General features: G+C 45.5%; 1 protein-coding gene across 3 annotated transcripts in view; it reads right to left on the reverse strand.

The window, feature by feature from the left end:
- The window catches only part of SLC23A2 (solute carrier family 23 member 2), a 134,440-nt gene that overhangs the window by 106,317 nt on the left and 15,472 nt on the right, over nt 1–12,651 (reverse strand). For 2 of the 3 annotated variants that reach the window (XR_013961538.1, XM_080686436.1), the window contains exon 2: nt 11,045–11,168. The exons of the other annotated variant lie outside the window; for it this stretch is intronic. The gene's annotated coding sequence lies outside the window, so the exon portion shown is untranslated. The remainder of the gene's footprint in view (nt 1–11,044; nt 11,169–12,651) is intronic. 3 annotated transcript variants of the gene reach the window in all.

A 12,651-nucleotide genomic window follows, 5' to 3' on the forward strand; every position in this document is an offset into this window, starting at 1 on the left:
GTACACAACTAATACATCAACAGAATGTACAAATAAGTTCTGACATGTTTAAACAGTAAAATAAAACAGCATTTAAAACAAAGGAACTCTAGCCCTAGCTGGTTTGGCTCAGTAGATAAAGTGTCCACCTGCGGACTGAAGGGTCCCAGGTTCGATTCCAGGCAAGGGCATATGCCTGGGTTGTAGGCTCAACCCAGTAGGGGGTGTGCAGGTGGGTAGTCAATCGATGATTCTCTCTAATCATTGAAGTTTCTATCTCTCTCTCACTCTCCCTTCCTCTCTGAAGTCAATAAAAATATATGTAAAAAAACAAAAAAGGAACTCTAGCCACTTGAACTCTAGTCAATGTGACTTGAAAATATATTTTTGAATGAGCAACTAGGCTGCAGAACACACACCACGAGATATTTTTAAAATAAGGTTTTAAATCATGCAGCCAATATTGTATGTGACTTCATGGAAATACTAGAGGCCTGGTGCACAAAATTCATGCACAGGTAGGGTCCCTAGGCCTGGCCGGTGATTAGGGCCAATCTGTGGGGCGACCGGCGGGACGATCGGGGGGGGGGGGCCCCCGCTGGCACCCACATTGGCTGGCCTGGCGCCGCCCACTCGCCGGCCCCGCCCCCTGCCGCTGCCGGTCGCAGCCTGCAGGCTAGGGGCAGCTCCTGCATTGAGTGTCTGCCCCCTGGTAGTCAGTGCTCATCATAGTGACCAGTCATTCCGCCGGTCATTCTGCCATTCGGTCAATTTGCATATTAGGCTATTATACAGGATAAACATACCATAATACAAAAGTAAAAATATGGACAAAACAGTTACCTCTAGGAGTGAGGGAGGAAAGTGAGATTAGCAAAAAGGTACCTAAAATGTTTTGGTTTTGTGTTTTATTTTTGGTTTTTTAATCCTAAGCAAAAACAACATGTTTGGATTTATTAGGCCTGGCTATCCAGCATATGAGTATTTATTCTTTTACTTTCTTATATTTGAATTTTCACAATTAAAAAACAAACATAAAGATGATCTCTAGAAGGCTACACAAAAGAAACACACAAAAACTGGGAAAAGTGGTTGCCTCTGGAGAGGGGACCAGAATGAGACAGAGGGACTTAACTCTCCATGTCTGTTTCATGCACCTTTCAGAATGTGCTCCGTGTAAATCCATTATCAACTTCGTTTTAACTACCAAAAAACTTACCTAAAGTATTTTTACTATTACTGAATACTTAAGGAAATGCTACCAATTCTAACACATGTGAAGGTCTGGTGAGGTTTGGATCATGTGAAGGGTTGGCGAGGTTTGGAGGCTGGAAGAGCCAACGACTGGAGATTATGTGTCACTTTAATACTTATACCTGAAGTCATTGCTTAGGGCAGGGGTGGGCAAACTTTTTGACTCGAGGGCCACAATGGGTTCTTAAACTGGACCGGAGGGCCGGAACAAAAGCATGGATGGAGTGTTTGTGTGAACTAATATAAATTCAAAGTAAAGGAGCGGAGGGGAGAGCAAGAGAACCCTCCGCTCTTTCGGCTCTGCGGGCCGGAGAGAACAGCCAAACGGGCCGGATCCGGCCCGCGGGCCGTAGTTTGCCCACGGCTGGCCTAGGGCAATACTGAATAAATACGCAAACTAGGAAACATGGAAACAGGCTGAAGAAACACAAGATTCCAGCCCTGACTGTGCCATGAATGAGCAATGTCTTCTTGGGAGGTGATTTAACCTGCCCTTCTCCAAAGATTGTACCAATTCTAACACACAAACTCATCTCCATAAACCAGAGATGAGAAGTTCTAACTACGCCATAGGGAGCAATCAGCAGTTCTCCTATAACTCTGGCAGGAAAACGTTTACAGTATATTACAGCAGTTCCACATGACCATCTGTAGTGATTGCCTCATATCCTCTGTGGGCTCAAGTGGGTAGAGATGTGTACAGATAGTTACTATTTCCAATACTTGTTGAGGTAAGAGGCAGAAAGTTGAGGGAGCAGTTATCCAATGACCTATTTTCTTAATGAACCAAGAAGTGAACGTCAGGTGGAGAGGAAGGAGGCTAAGGATGAGACTGGGGAAAGAATGAGTAAAAAGAATGACGTACAGAGTGGGGGAAGTCAAGGGTGTGGCTGAGCCCCAAACTTGTAAATGCATAATAGAGAAAGTGACTTTGATGTCTGGTTTCTCTCCAGCACAGTGCAACTGGAGGAAATAACAAACAAACAAACACAGAAAACTTAAATAATAGGACTGTGCCACTGAGGAAGGTCAGCAAGTTACAGGGCCAGTTCAGAGTGAGGAAATCAAGATGCTAATAAGATGATAGTCACATGAATCCCTGCGGAGATCCCAGCTATGGAAAAGTGCGAGGGAGGCAAGAGGAAGCCAGAGAAGAGCAGTGCCCAAGGAACAAGGACCACTGGAGGAGAAGAAATGAGAACTAAGAAGGACAGGATGTGTGCAGACAGGAGACTCTCCAAGCTCAAGATCCCACAAGTGTCACCTGGGAGATGACAAAGCCCAGGAGAGCTGACGTAAACTGCACGTAAAACTCCCTGGAAAAGATCATGTGAAGGGTTGGTGAGGTTTGGAGGCTGAAAGAGCCAACGTCTTGGAGATTATATGTCACTTTAATACTTACACCTGAAGTCACTGCCTAAGGGCAATACTGAGTAAATATGCAAACTAGGAAACATGGAAACATGCTGAAGAAACACATCATGTTGATGCAGTCAACATGTTCCCTCAGCAGCAGTAGGGCAGTCAGCATTTCCCTGTAACTAGAGACTTAAGTCCCTTATTTCTGAGGACCTGCTGCTGACACCTGAGTAACAAGGAAAATCAACCAAAGGCGTGGTCAGAAGGTAGGCACTCTTAATGTTCTGCAAACAAGCTGTGTTCGGGGATTCCCAATTGTCCTGTATTTCCTCATATCCTTTCATTCTCCTCAATTCTTCAAAGGCTGTTTTTATCTAACAATAATACTGTACTTCTGCCCTAACCAGTTTGGCTCAGTGGATAGAGTGTCGGCCTGTGGACTCAAGGGTCCCAGGTTTGATTCCGGTCAAGGGCATGTACCTTGGTTGCGGGCACATCCCCAGTAGGGGGTGTGCAGGAGGCAGCTGATTGATGTTTCTCTCTCATCAATGTTTCTAGCTCTCTATCCCTCTCCCTTCCTCTCTGTAAAAAATCAATAAAATATATTTAAAAATAATAATAATAATACTGTACTTCTTCACATTTTCCTAGATCATCCATTCTTTATTTTAAAAGAAATGAGAAATATTTGTTGGACCCTACACATTTACATGTCAACAATTATAAGCTATAAAATATATTTGTGATTCTTGGTAAAAGAGAAATTACTTTTTAAAAGATAAGTATACACTGAGTGGCCAGATTATTATGATCTCTGAACGCATAATAATTTGGCCACTCAGTGTATATCCTATATAATAAAAGGCTAATATGCAAATTGTCCCCTCGACCAGGAGTTCGACCAGCAGGCAGGCTGGCCAACCGCCCATATCCCCTCCGCCTGGCCAGGCTGGCTGGACCCCACCCATGCAAGAATTCATGCACCGGGCCTCTAATACACACACACACACACTGAGTGGCCAGATTATTATGCATTCAGAGATCATAATAATCTGGCCACTCAGTGTATATACAAGTGTATATTTTAAATGTTAAAAAGAATTTTTTTCTTCTCAAGCCAGGGAATAAATTAACAGCTAGAAATACTGCCTATCAATCAATGTACTTGTTGAACTGATTCAGAAGCATTTCCAGGCTATGGGAGACCTCTCAATTTGACAGGAAAAGAATGAGAAAGGGGAAGCTGACAGAAGCACCATTTGACTATGAGTCCATGCATGGAAGTGGCTTACATTATGAAATAACCAAAAATCCAAAAACTTACAAGCTGAAAACCTATTACTCAGCAGTAGATAAAGTAATGTGGGCCTTGAGCTATGCCACCATCCCCAAGTGACTGTTGAGCAACTGAGATAAGGTCAGACCAATTGACCTGGGCTGTAAGTATAAAATACACACCAGACTTCAGAGTTACTATGGGGGGTGGGGGATGTTAAATTAACACTGATTACTTTAAGTGATAGTTTTTTATATATTAGGTTATAAAATATATTACTAAAAATTCATTTTAGCTGCGTCTTTTTACCTTACTTAATATAGCTACTAAGGACATTACATATGTGGAATAAACAATTGCAGGGCAGGAGGTCTGAACCAATGCAGCCCAAACAAGCAGTCCTCCAGATAAACCTCCCATCCAGGAGACCCACAGCATGTGGAACCACCACCTGCTCAGCACACACCAAGCCTCCTGCCCTATGGCTAGAGCAGGCACAGGGACCAAAGGACCAAGCATCATACCTAGGTGTTCCAGGACAAGAAGTGGCAATGGAGGAAAATTGCTACAGAAGAATTTGTTCAATGAGAGGTAAGAACAAAATGGAAGAAAAGTGGTGAACGTAATGATAGTGAATCAAATGATGACGCAAGCAACCTTGACGCTGATTCAAAGGTATTCCAGAAGCAACTGGCAGGGAAGATCGTCTCTTTACAAGTTATGGTGGATAACTTGGCCAAACTTATTGATGCCAAATTGTAGCTACTGGAAGCAAAGGTAGACAAGCTATAGACAAATGTTTCATTCATCCATTCAAGATCTACGCAAAGAATTCCTCCCGTTGGAATCTTCTATCCAAGTGTTATTCCAGAAAGAAGCAATTCTCCTGTAGCTAATACTGCAGCCTCTGCTGCAGCATCTGACACCGAGAGCAATTTCTATGCTACATGGAAAGCTGGTGATTTTGGAAAGAGCACAATAGCCCAGACATAAGAGGAGAAATACTTCTGCACACTATCCTTCTATGAACCATCTATAATAATAAAAGCATAATATGCTAATTAGACAGGACAGCTGGACATCCTTCCAGACGAAGCCACAGTGGCCAAGGCAGAAGTGGTTAGGGGTGATCAGGCAGGCAGGCGAGCAGTTAGGGGCAATCAGGCAGGCAGGCGAGTGGTTAGGGGCGATGAGGCAGGCAAATGGTTAGAAGCCAGCAGTCCTAAATTGCGAGAGGGATGTCCAACTGCCAGTTTAGGCCCAATTCCTCAGGGATCGGGACTAAACCGTCAGTCGGACATCCCCCAAGGGGTCATGGATTGCAAGAGTGCAGACTGGGCTAAGGGACACCCCCCCTCCCCCGTGCACAAATTTTGTGACCCGGCCTCTAGTCTATAACAATAAAAGTGTAATATGCTAATTAGACTGGATGCAGCAAGAGGGCTGGCAGGGGCCAGGACCAAGGCCTTTGCATGAATTTCGTGCATCAGGCCTCTAGTCTATCTATACTAATAAAAGGGTAATATGCTAATTAGACCGGGAGACCTTCTGGGACACCTTCTGGACATCCTTCTGGACAAAGCCATGGTTGCAGGGTGATCAGGCCAGGAAGGGAGGGCAGTTGGGGGTGATCAGGCCGGTGGGGGGACCAGTTGGGGGCGAGCAGGCCACCAGGAGGGGCAGTTGGGGGCAAGCAGGCTGGCAGGGGGGGGGGCAGTTGGGGACAAGCAGGCTGGCAGAGGGGGCCAGTTGGGGGTAAGCAGGCCGGCGGGGAGGGGGGAAGTTGGGGGCGATCAGGCCGGCGGGGTGGGGGGGTGAAGTTGGGGGCGAGCAGGCTGGCAGGCAAGTGAGTGGTTAGGAGCCAGCAGTCCCAGATTGCAAGACGGATTGGGCCTAAACCAGCAGTCAGACATCCCCTGAGGGGTCCCAGATTGGAGAGGGTGAAGGCCGGGCTGAGGGACAACACCCCTCCCCCACGCACAAATTTCATGCACCAGGCCACTAGTATATCTATAATAACAAAAGTCTATGCGACTGTCGCAACCAAATGGACGACCAAACAGGCTGTGTGGGGCAACTAGGCTGGTAGGGGGGTTAGTGAGGGGCGACCAAACAACTGAGCAGCAGGCTGCATGGGGCAACCAGGCCGGCAGGGGGATTAGTGAGGGGTGACCAAACGACCAAACAGCAGGCTGCATGGGGCAACCAGACCTGCAGGGTGGGGGGGAGTTGGGGGCGACCAGGCCGACAGGGGGGTTGCAGTGAGGGGTGACCAAACAACTGAGCAGCAGGCTGCGTGGGGCGACCAGGCCCACAGGGGGGGCAGTTGGGGGCTATCAGACCAGCAGGGGGGGCAGTGAGGGGCGACCAGGCTGGCTGGGGGGGCAATTGGGGGTGACCAGGCTGGCAGGGGAGGCAGTAAGGGGCAACCAGACCGACAGGGGGGGGCAGTTAGGGGCCACCAGGCCAGCAGGGTGGGGGGGGCAGTTGGGAGCGACCAGGCCGGCGGGGGGCGTGGGCAGTTAGAGGCGACCAGGCTGGCAGGGGGGTGGGGGGGCAGTTGGGGGCAACTAGGCCAGCAGGGGGGGCAGTTGGGGGTGACCAGGCCAGCAGGAGGGGCAGTTAGGGGTGATTAAGCAGGCAGGCAGGTGAGCAGTTAGGAGCCAGTGGTCCCAGATTGTGAGAGGGATGTCCAACTGCCAGTTCGGGCCTAAACCGGCAGTTGGACATCCCCTGAGGGGTCCCAGATTGGAGAGGGTACTGGCTGGGCTGAGGGGATCCTCCCCCTGTGCACAAATTTCATGCACTGGGCCTCTAGTATATATATAAAAGCCTAAGCCAGTGGTCAGCAAACTGCGGCTCACGAGCCACACGCGGCTCTTTGGCCCCTTGAGTGTGGTTCTTCCACACATTGCCATGTGCGGGCACGCACGTACAGTGCGATTGAAACTTCATGGCCCATGCGCAGAAGTCAGTTTTTGGCTCTCAAAAGAAATTTCAATCGTTGTACTGTTGATATTTGGAGCTGTTGTCTAGAGTTTGCCGACCACTGGCCTAAGCAACCGAACGACCAAACGACTGGTTGACCGGTCGCTATGATGCGCACTGACCACCAGGGGGCAGACGCTCAATGCAGGAGCTGCCCCTTGTGGTCAGTGCGCTCCCACAGCCAATCTTGCACAGCCTCTCCCCCCAGCCAGCCGGCCTCATAGCCCCATCAGGGCACCCGGCCAACCTCCCGTGGCCTCTCCCCCCCATCACCGGCCAGGCCGAGGGTCCCCACCCGTGCACGAATTCATGCACCAGGCCTCTAGTATTGCAATATTACTGAACGGCATCGCTGGGTGATGCCTCTTATACCACATGCAGATTGCATATTCAACCTCAACAAACCCAGTCCTATCACATGGGTCTGCCATCTAGCCTGTGGTGGATGGTTTTAGTAACGACCAACAACAACAAAAAAGAAAAAAGAAATTATATAAGTGACTCCTACTATGCTTGTATTGGACAGCGCTGGTCCAAAAATTGTGGCTACCAGGAAAAGAGAAAAGTAAATGCTATTTCAGTGTATACAACCATAGTAATCATGCTCAGACTCCATCCAAAGAATGTGTTCTGACACTCTGACTTCACACACACACACACACACATACCACACAGGGACGGCCATATATTTTAATCCAAACATCAATACAAACCCTACATTACTATCCTACACAAGTGTGTGTGCAGCACACACTCTGACGGAGGGGAGCAGGTGCCATAACCTAATTTCTCACATCACAGCACTGGGGGAGGGAGGGAGGGAGCCAGGTCTGAGGAAGGCCAAAGTAAAGCTCCACAGGCTAACAAGCACAAACTGAAAGGTCATAACAGAGTTGGAGCTCTTCTCTGGAAGCTCAAAACCAGCACCAAGAAATCTAAATAAAACACAGCATCCATCCAAGGGTGAACACTACTCAAATCCAGAGGGCCTTTATAACTACCAAACTGCAGGCTCTGATTCTGTAGGCAAACCTAAAACAAAGTAATACCGTACATAAGAAGAGTTATCATAGAAGGAATAGGACAGATTTATTGATGAGATTGTCCCATACCAAACAGAAAGCCAGCAAACAATTCAGACAATTTATAAATATCTGATCTTAATCCAACAACACTAACACAGATTTTTAAACATATCTTTAAAAAAAAAAAAAAAACTGTCCCACTGGAGTTGTTCTAATATGCTTAGAATCACTTTCATAGTAACCGTTATACAACCCTTCCTTCCTTACCTTCTTACATAAGCTCTGTAATCATCAGTGTTTACATAGGGTTTTGAAAACTCAAGTTTTCCCGTAAATATTTAATTCTCTTGTTGCTAACGATCCAACTACAAACAACACAGAACTTTTATAACATCTTTAGTAATAAGAGGGACACTGACGTCAATAGCACACAGTCCATAAACCAAAATCACCAGAATTACCAGACAGCCTCTCAGAAATCAGCTGCTAAAATAGAAATTTCTCCTCAATCCTCCAAGTTTTTGACCCAGTTTATATCCAAGTCCCTCTCATCTGTGGATCTACTTCTAAAATGAGCCTGAACCAGGCACCCTGGTCTCCAGGCACTGGGCAGAGCTGGTATTCTCAGCTATGAAAGATGTAAGGTACTAACTAGCAAGCCTTCTCCATTACATATATACATTTTTTTTCTATTGATTTCAGAGAGGAAGGGAGAGGTAGAGAGAAACAGAAACATCATTGATGAGAGAGAATCACTGATCCGCTGCCTCCTGCACGTCCCACAATGGGGATGGAGCCCGCAACCAGGCATGTGCCCTGACTGGGAATCGGACCGTGACCTCCTACCAAGCCTTCTCTTTTCTGTTTAGTAAGAGCTTAATTTGCTGGAACCTGTACTGATAGTGTCAAAGGAAATGGGATAAGCCAATCATTCGGCCAGTTTCCTGCACTGCCACAATAGTCGAAACAATGAGGTGGAAATGGCATACACGTGAAGCCAATTTACCATCTGACTGGACAGACTGGGGCAACTAATGAATTACAGAAACATGATCATTATCGAGCTGTGTGTGAGAGCTCAGAGCAAAAGGAACTCAACAGGGCTTGAAGTGGTCAGAAATGACTTTGGGGAAGTGGAACCTAAAGTCAGGCTCAAAGGGTGGAGAGTCCCAAGTGGGAGGCAACCATGGAGTCCAGAGACAGGTAGGCATAGGGCATTCTTTAGGACATGAACACAGCCGACCCAGAGCAGCTGTGGGAGGTGGAGGAAGAAAACTCTCAAAAGTCCAATGTAAACACAACTTTAGGAAACCCGAGTTTCTGGGCAGAAGAGACCAGAAAGAGCCCACTGCTGAATAATCTTAAAATGGAAGATCAAGAAGCTTGTGTGTTAATCTGAGTACAATAATCTTGGCAATTGGGATGATGGAAGTGACAAAGAAAGGGGGATGGACAGAGGGAGTGATGTCAAAGAAAAAGAAAACACAAAAACAAATCAAAAACTTGGTGTCAAAGAGGACCTCTAAGAAAAGAACAAGAGTGCCCCCTTCAGAAATAAGTAAGGATGTGGGTTTGGCGAGGCAAGTAATGTCAAGGTCTGGATACGTTAAACCTGAGCTTGTCCGTTTGACAAGCGACCACCACAGACCACCAGGAATGAGAGAAAGTAGTTCTATGAAACAACACAGCAGAGAAAAATCTGTAAGCTGAAATATAAGGGCGGTAAGTGAAACTGGGATAGCATTTATTTTGCAGGTATCCCCAGGCGAAATTGTCTTCCCCTAATCACTAATAAATATTACTTTTAGAATGTAACATATACAATCTGATGATGATGGCTTAGGGGAAAAAGGCTACAAAACAAAAAAACTAAAAGAAATACGCAAAAATAATCACAATGGTTTCATTAGGTGGTGACATCCGGGATATTTTCCTCTTAATTTTTGGAAGTTCCCAGGTTCTACTTATTTTTTTAAATAGCAAGGACTGACTTCATTAGAAAATGAAAGTAAACATTTTTAGAAAGGAATGATCCCCTCTAAGCACTTGTGAAAGCTCTTATAGCTGTACACCTAAACAGTGAATTTTATGGTATGTAAATTAAAATAAATAAAAATACCATTGGCAATGTTTCATACCCACTACACTGGATAAATTTAGTTTTGACAATACCAAGTGAAAAACATGTCTATCAGTAGCAGTGCAAGTTCTTGCAGATTCTCAGCAGAAGAGTGCCAATATCTAACAAAATTTAAAAACTGAAGCCCTGGCTGGTGCGGCTCAGTGGTTGGAGTGTCACCCCACAGACTGAAGAATCTTGGGTTCAACTCCCAGTCAAGAGCACGTGCCTGGGTTGCAGGTTCAAACCCAGCCCCAGTTGGGGGGTATGCGGGAGGCAACCAATCGATGTTTCTCTCTCTCTCTCTCTCTCTCTCTCTCTCTCTTTCTCTATTTCCACTCTAAAAAAAAAAAAGATGGGAAAAATATACTGGAGTAAGGATTAGCAACAACAAAAATTAACAACTGAAGGACCTTATGCACTATGCCCAACAATTTTACTGCCAGGAACTTACTATGGACAAAATATGTACAAGAAATTTCACTGTTGTATTGTTTAAAATAGAAAATAATTAAAATAAACAAAATGCCCATCAATCTTTGGTAGCAGGAGAGGGTAGGCGGAAAGAAGGGGAAAAAGGAAAGCTCCTTTAATGTATACATGCTTAGCCTCATTGCTTAAATTGCAGAATGCTTGAGAGAGTAAGGGACCAGGTCTTAAATGTCTTTACACCCAGGGTTCATACATATAACCCTGACCAGGAGCACCAACAACAGTAGGTACTCAAATGTTTGCTGATTAAAAAAAACAAACCTCAAAAACATGTAAAACAAAAAGACTTACCTCCTACCTTGTGATTAATGTAAGTGGCAAGACTGTGCCTATTTATTTTCTAGTTTAATCTACATGGAATGTGGCCTAAAGAAGTCCATTACCTTGTCATTAGCATTAACCTAACAATTATTCCCAGAACTACACTTGGACTGTTGCTGACATGCAAAGGGTGAGGTCAAGCACAAATGCGTTCTAACGCTACAAGGCTACAAGCTGTCGGCACACTCTGTCATGAAACACAGAACGACAAAGGTTGTATTTCAGACGCACCTAAATGCCAGGACGTGGACTTGTCCATATGCTTTCCATTACACACCACCGAGCTCCATTTCCTTGTGCTGTCGAGGTCCAAGCTCGAAACCAGACAGGGAGTCCCGATTAGCAGGGTTAAGACCTAGCCAGAAAAGAAACAGATGATAAATAGTGATAGTAAACCCAGCAGGAGGCACACTGCATGAATGGCATCCACTTCTCACTCCTGGAACTTGCTGCTGTTACTTCTTCACTTCTAAGGAGTATTTCCAAGGCCCAGCCCATCCCTGGGCAGGATCACAGACTGCACCTTTGGTCCCTTAAAAATCAACTCTCCATTTGCACAAATATTTTGGAAGATCGTATTTTAGAACATCTGGAAAAAGCAATTTTGTGCTCACTTGGGCTTTCTTCCTTGACAATTCTTTCCTCTCATCCTCACCTGAGGACATTTTCATTGATCTTTAGAGCAATGGGAAGGAAGAGAGAGAAACATCGACGTGAGAGAGAAATATCTTTCGGTTGCCTCTTGCACATGCCCAGGCTGGGGCCGGAGACAAAACTGGCAACCTAGGTATGTGCCCAGATGGGGAATTGAACCCTCAACCTTTCGGTACAGGATGGGACAGCGCTCCTACCAACAGAGCCACACCAGCCAGGGCATTTTCTTTGATAATTTTTTAATTCCATATTCTCTAGCACAGGGCTTTGATTTTAAAAAAACAACAAAAAAACACTTTTTTAAGAACTTTCTTCCACAACCCTGGGAACCACTGGGCCCACACTTTATAGGTAAGAAACTCAAGCGGGGTAAGACTCCTTGTCAAGGTCCCAGAGCTTGTAAGAGATGTGGCATTACAGGGTGAGAGCCCTGCCTCTCATTGCACCTCTACAATGCCTCCAATGCCTCCACTAGAATGAACTGAGGATACTGTATTTGTGGAGAAATCAAAGATTTAATTATTCAAAAATCACCTTCTTTTAAAACCTCTTTAAAAAGTATTAATACACTGGAGGTGCTTCCATAAAAGCGGGTCACATTCTATTTAAGCCGGGTTATTACTAGGTACACATGCTCATTTTATTGTTTATTAAGTGAATGTATTAATACATACTTGCACCTATGCATGTATTTCACAATTTTACAAAAACCCAGAGCCATGGCCAGGTGACTCAGTTGGCTGGAGCATCCCCGTACACCAAAAGGTTTGATTACCTGGTCGGGAGAGTGCGGGAGGCAACAGTTTAATGTTTCTCTCTCTCTCCCTCCCTTCCTCCTCCCTTCCTCTCTCCAAAAATCAATTAAAATAAAACAGAGCCAGACTCCTGCGGCTGTCTCTGGAAAAGAAAATCGCATGAGGTAGTGATAGTTTAGCCAGATACCAACACATTTCTCATTAGAAAATACTTAAGCTGTGAATCTTTCACCTCCACTGTTTGTTTTGGGTCATTCACCAATGACCCCAAAGTCAATATGCATGTAAAAGGCAGCACACTTGGAGCAGCCCAGCCTTTAATGAACCCCCAGTGATCCTATATATTTTTTAATTAATTTCAGACACTGAACATTAATTAACCTTTTGCAGTTCGGGACAAAAAATATTACCAGTAAGTTTGAGTGATTA

This window comes from Plecotus auritus, assembly GCF_963455305.1.
Source record: "Plecotus auritus genome assembly, chromosome: 8".
NCBI classification, from domain to species: Eukaryota; Metazoa; Chordata; class Mammalia; order Chiroptera; family Vespertilionidae; genus Plecotus; species Plecotus auritus.